Here is an 8,715-nt window from a genome sequence, read left to right on the forward strand (position 1 = left end):
AGTGGTACAGCCGTTTTGAGAACCAGTCTGGCAGTTCCTCAGTTACCACGGTTATCATAGAACCCAGAAATTCTACTCGAGTTGGATGCTCAACCGACTGAGCTACCCACGTGTCCCGATGGAGCATTTTTATATGTGTATGAAGTAGATCTTACATGTATCCTACTTGTAGTTTGTTGAGCTTCTCGATTACATACATTAAGAATTTTCTTTAAATCAAATTTGCAACTTCTCATATTCCTGTTGTACTTATGGTGGGGTGTTTAATGGTGACCCACATTTCCCTGAGGCTCTGTTGACTTTTCATTTTTTTCCTCTTTGTCCTTTGAATTGCATAACCTCTATCAATCTGTCTTCCAGTTTGCTAATTTCGTCGGTTCAAATCTACTTCTGAGACTCTCTGAATTTCCGTGTGTGTGTGTGTGTGTGTGTGTGTGTGTGCCTGTACCGTTATTCTCTCTATTGATGTTCTCTATTTATAGTAACTGTGGGTACCCCCTGGAGCTTGTTATTATAGTTGGCTTATTTGCTGCGCTTCGGCTGAACTAGTTTAGTGAGGTCTGTTTCCTCCACACTATGGAGCCTCTGATGTTGGTCCTCAGACACCACCACCCTGAGCAGGTACATGGTCACCCCGGGGTGACTGTGCTTTTAGCAGGGCTCTGACCGTCCCTTTCCTTGGTCTTATGCAGCTGTGAAACTCTACTAGTCATCTCTCCAGCTTGTTATATTGTTTTTTTTTTTTTTTAAGGTTTTAGTTATTCATGAGAGACACACAGAGGAGAGAGAGGCAGAGACACAGGTAGAGAGAGAAGCAGGCTCCATGCAGGGAGCCCGACGTGGGACTCGATCCTGGGTCTCCAGGATCGCGCCCTGGGCTGCAGGCGGCGCTAAACCACTGAGCCACCAGGGCTGCCCCGTTGTATTGTTTTCAACGATCTCCTGAGGCATAAATTGCTCCACAACCTGATCCAATTAAATCCTGTCTCCTTTGTTTTTTTTTTGTTTTGTTTTGTTTTTAAATTTTTATTTATTTATGATAGTCACACACAGAGAGAGAGAGAGAGGCAGAGACACAGGCAGAGGGAGAAGCAGGCTCCATGCACCGGGAGCCCGACGTGGGATTCGATCCCGGGTCTCCAGGATCGCGCCCTGGGCCAAAGGCAGGCGCTAAACCGCTGCGCCACCCAGGGATCCCAAATCCTGTCTCCTTTGAAGGGGTAGTTTGCTGGTAGTTGGGGGAAGGGGGAGCAAATGACTGGTTTGTCCTAATGCCAAGAGGGCTCTTTGTCTCTTTCCTTGCTTCTTCTTAATTGCTTTCCACCAAAATCTTTGTTGTTTGGAATACCCTTAAGCTTGAACTTCCCTGCACTCTGTTTCAAACAAAGACGGTTCTTTTGGAGGTAGCTGTGGAGCTCTCTGTTGTACGTCCTGGTTTTCTCTGGGCAAAAATCACTGAGCCACAGCGCTGGAGCTGGCACTGGGGGCAGTTGTGTGTCTACGCGGCATTCCTACTTTAGGAGCAGGCTTCTGGGTGGAGATGATAGCCTCTGTGGTCTTGACACGGCTCTCCCCATCCGGAACCTGCACCCTCCGAGTCGGCTGGGGTGACAATGACCAGTGTGCTGTGCCTAAGATAGAGTCTCTACTCTTTAAAAAAAACTTTAATTTTTAAAGATATTATTTATTCATTCATAAAAGACAGAAAGGGAGGCCATGGGAGAGGGAGGCTTGTCGCAGAGCAGGTCCTGGGATCCTGACGTGAGCCGGAGGCAGGCCCGAAATGGAATGAGCCGCCCAGGTGCCCAGAGTCTCTACTCCTAACCTGGGGGCTGGTTGTCACTTGATGTGACATCAAGTCCCATGTCTCTTTAAAATCCCAGTGTACAAGGGAAACCACTTTTGAGGTCTTTTTAAGTCAACGTGATTGTACATAAACTTTGTTGGAACCGAAAGCCTGACTTGTGGCCCAGCACGTATGCGTGGCGCATCTGCGTCCAGAATGAGTAGCGGGAAGGAAAAGCGCGTTGCCCCGAGAGGGCTGTGCCTCCGTGTCCCCAGGCCCTGCGTTCCTGTACGATAGAACCGGAGTCCTGCGTGTCAGCTAACCTACGACCCATGAGCTTTTACAAGATGCGAAAAGGTACCTCGCCCTGTGAAAACTCTTCATTTCCCAGAACACTTTTTTTTTTTTAAAGATTTTAAGTAATTTCTAGCATGGGGCTCGAACCCACAACCCCGAGAACAGGTCACAAGCTGCCCTGAGCCCGCCAGGCCCCCCCAGAGCACTTTGTGCCCTGTGAAGAGTGTTTCCTGGGCCGCTGTCCGCCGTGGGCTGGAATCACACTCCTTTTTTCCCTTTTAGAGCCCGCTGACAGGTGAGGAAGGGAACCCTCACCTCGGCCTCCCCTGGGGGCGCGGAGTGGGGCGCCGCCTCCGAGACCCCGGGCCCTCCGCCGCCTGCGCCCCAGGAGCCGCCCCCACCCCAGGCCGCGCCGGGCCTCACCCAGCTTGGCGGAGCTCCCGGAATAAAGAGGTTTCGGGTCGCCCGTGCCCTTCGGTCAGTTCCCAGGGACTGTCAAGGGTTGTTCTTTGGGAAGATGATGGTCAGCAGGCCCGCTCCGGCGCCCCTCACACCGCAGGTGCAGGTCCAGGTCCGGGTGTGCCATGTGCCCTGGGCCCGAGAGGTCAAGGCCGCCTCCAGAGGTCAAGGCCGCCTCCTGACGACCGAGCACATTGTTTTTTAATAGATGTTATTTATTCATGAGAGACCCAGAGAGAGGCAGAGACCCAGGCAGAGGGAGAAGCAGGCTCCATGCAGGGAGCCCAACGCAGAATCGATCCCGGGACCCCAGGGTCACGGCCTGGGCCCAAGGCAGGTGCTCCACCGCTGAGCCCCCAGGCGGCCCTTTAGCCATCCTCTCAGTAGTTCCCAATTGGCTTTCTTTTTGGTAGTAGTATTGGTAAGAAGTCGAATTCATGAACAGTCATTACTTACCTGGAAACTATGACCAGGGCCGTTGAAATGAGGGGCTGGCTCCTTGTCAGTCTGATAAACGAAATGTCAAGGCAGTGAGGACTTGCTCGGGGAACCGCTGCAGATATGCCATTATGATCCTGTTGGTGGTTTTTGTGATCACAGTGACAAAATACAGTGACGTCAGGCTAATGTTTACCTCCTGCCGCTCGTCCTCTCCCTCTCTCTCTCTGTCTCAAATAAAAATCTTTATTTTTAGAAAAATTTTAAATGATTTTATTTGTTTGACAGAGCGAGAGAGAGAGAGAGAGAGAGAGAGAGAGAGCACGCAGAGGGAGGGGCCGAAGGAGAGGGAGAAGCAGACTCCTCCCTGAGGTGGGGGGGCCTGATGTGTGGCTGCATCCCAGGACCCCGGGGTCATGATCGGAGTTGAAGGCAGATGCTTAACCAACTGAGCCCCCCAGGTGCTCCTAAATAAGCTCTTAAAAAAAAATAAAATCTTTGAATATTACATTAGAAATTAATTCTGCAAAAGTTAACCCTAAGGGTGGGCGTGTTAAACGAAATCTAAGTATATTGGATGAAGTAACTAGCAACACCAGTGAACCCATCAGAGACAGGCTCCACATTGGTTACAGGGTTTCTGACTCTAGTATTTCTCTCCTTTTTTTCCTTAGGGTTTCTATGTCTCTGCTTACACTGCTCACCTGTTCTTGCAGGCTGTCTATCCATTAGAGCCCTTAGCATATAAATCATAGTTGGGGTTTTTCTTTTAAAAATTTTATTTATTTATTCATGAGAGACACAGAGAGAGAGAGACAGAGAGAGGCAGAGACACAGGCAGGGGGAGAAGCAGGCTCCCTGCGGGGAGCCCGATGCAGGACTCGATCCCAGGACCCCGGGGTCACGCCCTGGGCGGAAGGGAGGCGCTAAACCCCGGACCCACCCAGGCACCCAGGGCAGAATTCTTTTTATAATTGTGAGTAGCAGTCCTTCATCAAATATATCTTTTGCAAATATATTTTTCGCAGTCTGTGGCTTCTCATTTTCTTGACATTGCCTTTCACAGAACAAAAGGTTTTAATTTCAGTGGAGTTCAGCCTATCAGCTATTACTTTCATGGGTTGTGCCTTTGGTATTTAATCTAAAAAGTCATCACCATATCCAAGGTCATCTAGATATTTTCTTTTTTTTTTTTTTATAATGAGCTCTTTTTTTTAAGATTTTATGTATTTATTCATAGAGACACAGAGAGAGAGAGAGAGAGGGGCAGAAACACAGGCAGAGGGAGAAGCAGGCCCCATGCAGGGAGCCAGACGTGGGACTCACGCCCTGGGCTGCAAGTGGCACTAAACCACTGAGCCACCAGGGTTGCCCTAGATATTTTCTTATGTTATTTTCTCCTATGTTGTATAATCTCCTATGTTTTATGATTTTGCTTTACACTTAGGCCTGTGATCCATTTCAAGTTAATTTTTGTGAAGTATGGAAGGTGTGTGTCTAGATTTGGTTCTTTGGTTTGTTTGTTGCATGTGGATGTTCCAGCACCATTTGTTGAAAAGACTATTTTTGCTCTATTGAATTGTCTTTGCTCCTTAGAGATTAGTTGACTGTGTATATGTGGGTCTCTATTCTGTCCCACTGATTAGTCTATTCTTTCACCAATATCCCCCCTGTCTTAACTCTTTAGCTTTATAGCCCTAAGGGGCTTTCGGGGAGACTGAGAAGACAGCTAGGAAAAAGAAGAATCACACAGTGGAACTGTTCTAGAACAAACCTCACTGCCTCTGCTTGGACCTTAGGTCACATGCAGAGTTCTAGATGGGAATTGGAGAATGCAGACTTTAGCTTGCCTACAGAAAAGAAGCCAATTGTAGGTCGTTGGGATGAGTGATGTTGGGCCAGCTTATTATATATGCCAGAAGGATGATCCAATTTTTAAAAATTTTGCATACAATGGAATAGAAAAAAGACGGGAAGGATATGTAGGCTTCCCTTGCTTTGACATGCCTGTAGCCAGCTACCACAGTAAACACCAGCCCTCCAGCAACACGGCTCGAATTTTAGTTACCGTGGTATAGTGACTGCAATGACATAAGTACGAGTCTCACTGTCCGCTCTTCATGTCCATAACAGATACATGTCATGATCACTTCTTTCCAAATCTGTGATTGGTAACTCCGCACCTGTTTTCCACTTCACACACAGCAAAGCATGTGCCGACGTCGCCTCTTTGTCTCCCAGTGGGTGGTAAACCCAAGTGACATTTTACAAAAATGGGCATTGAAGGAGGGCCCTGGCCAAAGAAAGTACACCAAAGAAACAAAAAGTGATAATGTTTGAATGAAATTGGAACCAAATATAAATAAAATCCTAGAACACCTGCCTGACCGTAGATACATCCACCGTGCCACTGTTCAGAGATGCTAGCTAGGCTGCCGAAGGAGCTTTGTGAATGTATCGATACAAAAAGAGAAAAGATGAAGATGTCCCAGAGGAAGTCACACTAACAAAAAAATCTTAGCATTAAAGGAGTTCTCAAAGATATTTCGAAACATTGGAAACACAAAAGATAAAATTATGAAAGCTTATCTGCACTTAGAAAGGGGTGTGACAATTGGGCCAAAACAGAACATAGGCTCGCTCCACAGCATGAGTTAAATGATGAGAAGAAGGCAAGCCCCGTTGAAACAACCTTTGGTAAGTTTTTTAGGGAGAAATAAAATACTTTAATTCTCAGAGTTTTTATTTATTTTATTTTTATTTTAAGATTGTATTTATTCATGAGAGACAGAGAGAGAGAGAGAGGCAGAGACACAGGCAGAGGGAGAAGCAGGCTCCGTGCAGGGGCCCGACGTGGGACTCGATCCCGGGACTCCAGGATCAGGCCCTGGGCTGAAGGCAGGCACCAAACCGCTGAGCCACCCACGGATCCCCAATTCTCAGAGTTTTTAATGTTTAAATTATAATGTACTAAATAAATATTACTTTTTCCATCCTTTTACTTCCCTGTTCATGTATCACCACCAATTAGAGAGTTTTTTTAATGTTCTGACAAAATTTTTCCAAGTTTTAAAATTTAGGGGAGCCCGGGTGGCTCAGTTAAGCTTCCGATTCTTGGTTTTGGCTCAGGTGATGATCTCACAGGTTGGGAGACGGAGCTCCATGTCGGGATCTATGCTCAGCAGAGAGTCTGCTTAAAGATTCCGTCCCTTTGCCCCTCCCCTACTTGTGCTTGGACGCTCTCTCTCTCTCTCAAATAAATAAATCTTTTTTTTAAAAGTTGGGTTTTTTAAAAAAAAGATTTTATTTATTTATTTATTTATTTATTTATTTATTTATTTATTCATGAGAGACAGAGAGGCAGAGACCCAGGCAGAGGGAGAAGCAGGCTCCATGCAAGGAGCCCGACGTGGGACTCTATCCAGGGACCCCAGGGTCACGACCTGAGCTGAAGGCTGACATTTAACCACTGAGCAACCCAGGTGCCCCTTAAACAAAAAAAGTCTTAAAATTTAAAGATCATGGAATTATAGTAAATGTTTCCATTGGTTACTGGGATCATTTTTGCATCACTGCAGCTCGCAGGGTCATTTCTGTCGTTCTGCACTACTGTACAAAGCAAAGACCACTTGTACAGCAAAATGTTGATAATGGGAAAGTGGCAAAGTTATTGGCAATTTGTAATTTGTTCTTTTTTTGTATTTTTAAAGTATAATTCCATAAACATGTATTGACTTTGTAATTTAAAAAGCAACGGAAACATCATAAAAATTTTCAAAGAAAAAAGTGTACAATATTGCTGCAGATATAAATACTTGAAAATGCCCATTAAGTCTTTTGGAGTGTAGGGAGGAGGTTCTGAGGAACTGACACTGATCTTTTGTGATTAAATACTATCAGTATAATGGAAACATACCATGATTGATTAAACTTCATGGTCTAAAAAAAAGTAGAATCAATAGCCCAATTAAAAAATTGAAAAATCAATGTGAACTGATTATGCAGCTCAGTTACTACCAAAAGTTGCAGCACAGCCATTTGATTCAACCCTTAGGTAGACTCATTTCATGCAGATTTGTTTTTTGAGTTTGTTTTTTTTTTTAGGTTTTATTTTTATATAATCTTTCCTCCCAATGTGGGGCTCGAACTTTTATAGCCCCAAGATCAAGAGTCGCACATTCCACCAACTGAGCCAGCTAGGCACCCCTCCTCCAGATTTGGTTTTTAAAATGTTTTCTGCAACAAGGGAGTAAGGACTTGTAGTAGTTAATTCCACATCTTGAGGCAGGGGGAAAAAAGCAAGAAGGAGCTAGATCTGTATTACCTAATAGAACTATACTTCAGCTCAAATTATGACCATTTGTTTTTGCCTTTGGTTTTTTTTTTTAAAGATTCCATCCATGTATTCATGAGAGACACAGAGAGAGGCAGAGACACAGACAGAGGGAGAAATAAGCTCCATGCAGGGAGCCTGATGCAGAACTTGCTCCCAGGACCCCAGGGTCACACCCTGAGCCGAAGTCAGACACTCAACCACTGAGCCACCCAGGTGCCCCAATTATGACCATTTGAACATCATTAAGAAAATAGTGAATATAGTAAGTTGAAATACATTGAGTCTATTATAGGTCAAAGTTCCTCATGATCCTCAAATGGAAAAGTTAATACAGAGTATACAGCTTAGTGGTTGTGATACACAAGGTTGGCTGTACTAGGATATGACGGTAGCAGGATCTACTTTGTTGTTTAAATGAGGAACTGGTAATATACGGGTAGTTCACTTCTATTAATTTTATGACTGTCATGTGTAGCTCTCTACTCTCTCTGTTAGGAAGGATGAGTATGAGGAACTAGAGGAACTCAAGATCATAATTCAATGGTTCTAAAGTACCTATTGTCCCACATTTTAACATCTCTAAAAGTGTCGTACATCTTATACTAAACGATGTAGATGAATTCCAGAAAATAACAAAAACCACATCAAGAGAAGGAAGCCCTGATGATCAGCACTGACTGTCCCAAAAAGAAGACATTGTTCCAAGATGATGGCTCATCTAAAGTCCCCAGGAGGGGCGCTAACTGGGCCAAATTGAGTCCATCACTCAGGAGAGGAAATCTCTAGATAACCCTACAGACCATGAGATATTATTGAGGTATAAATAAATTTACAGGGCAGTCCGGGTGGCTCAGCGGTTTAGCGCCACCTTCAGCCCAGGGCGTGACCCCGGGGTCCTGGGATCGAGTCCCGCATGGGGCTCCGTGCATGGAGCCTGCTTCTCCCTCTGCCTGTCTCTGCCTCTCTCTCTCTTTGTGTCTCTCATGAATAAATAAATAAAATCTTTAAGAAAACAAAATAAAATAAAATAAACCTAATTTTCGAACGTGTCTGTTAGATATACAGATTTAACTATAGGAGTGACAAAGTGCAGGTAGCAGTGAGTGCCCCTCTGCAAGCACAGGAAATCCTCGGATGGTGTGGAATTGTATCGGCAAGTACCTGAGAGGGATTAGTGCACTCAGTAGCCCCTTAAAGGATACCTGCGAGCAGGCCATATGTGACATACGTTGGAGAATGAGGCCACATTAAATCCATTTAGGACAAGGTGGACAAATGAATGAACTTTGTGAGTTGTGTGCACTGGTAATTAAACAAGATGATCGAGCTTTTATAAAATTGCACAATTTTAGTCACAATGACTTTTCCCCAAATCCCCAAAGCCCCAAGAAACACAGGC

This window comes from Canis lupus, chromosome 29 (assembly GCF_003254725.2).
Source record: "Canis lupus dingo isolate Sandy chromosome 29, ASM325472v2, whole genome shotgun sequence".
Taxonomy (NCBI): Eukaryota; Metazoa; Chordata; class Mammalia; order Carnivora; family Canidae; genus Canis; species Canis lupus.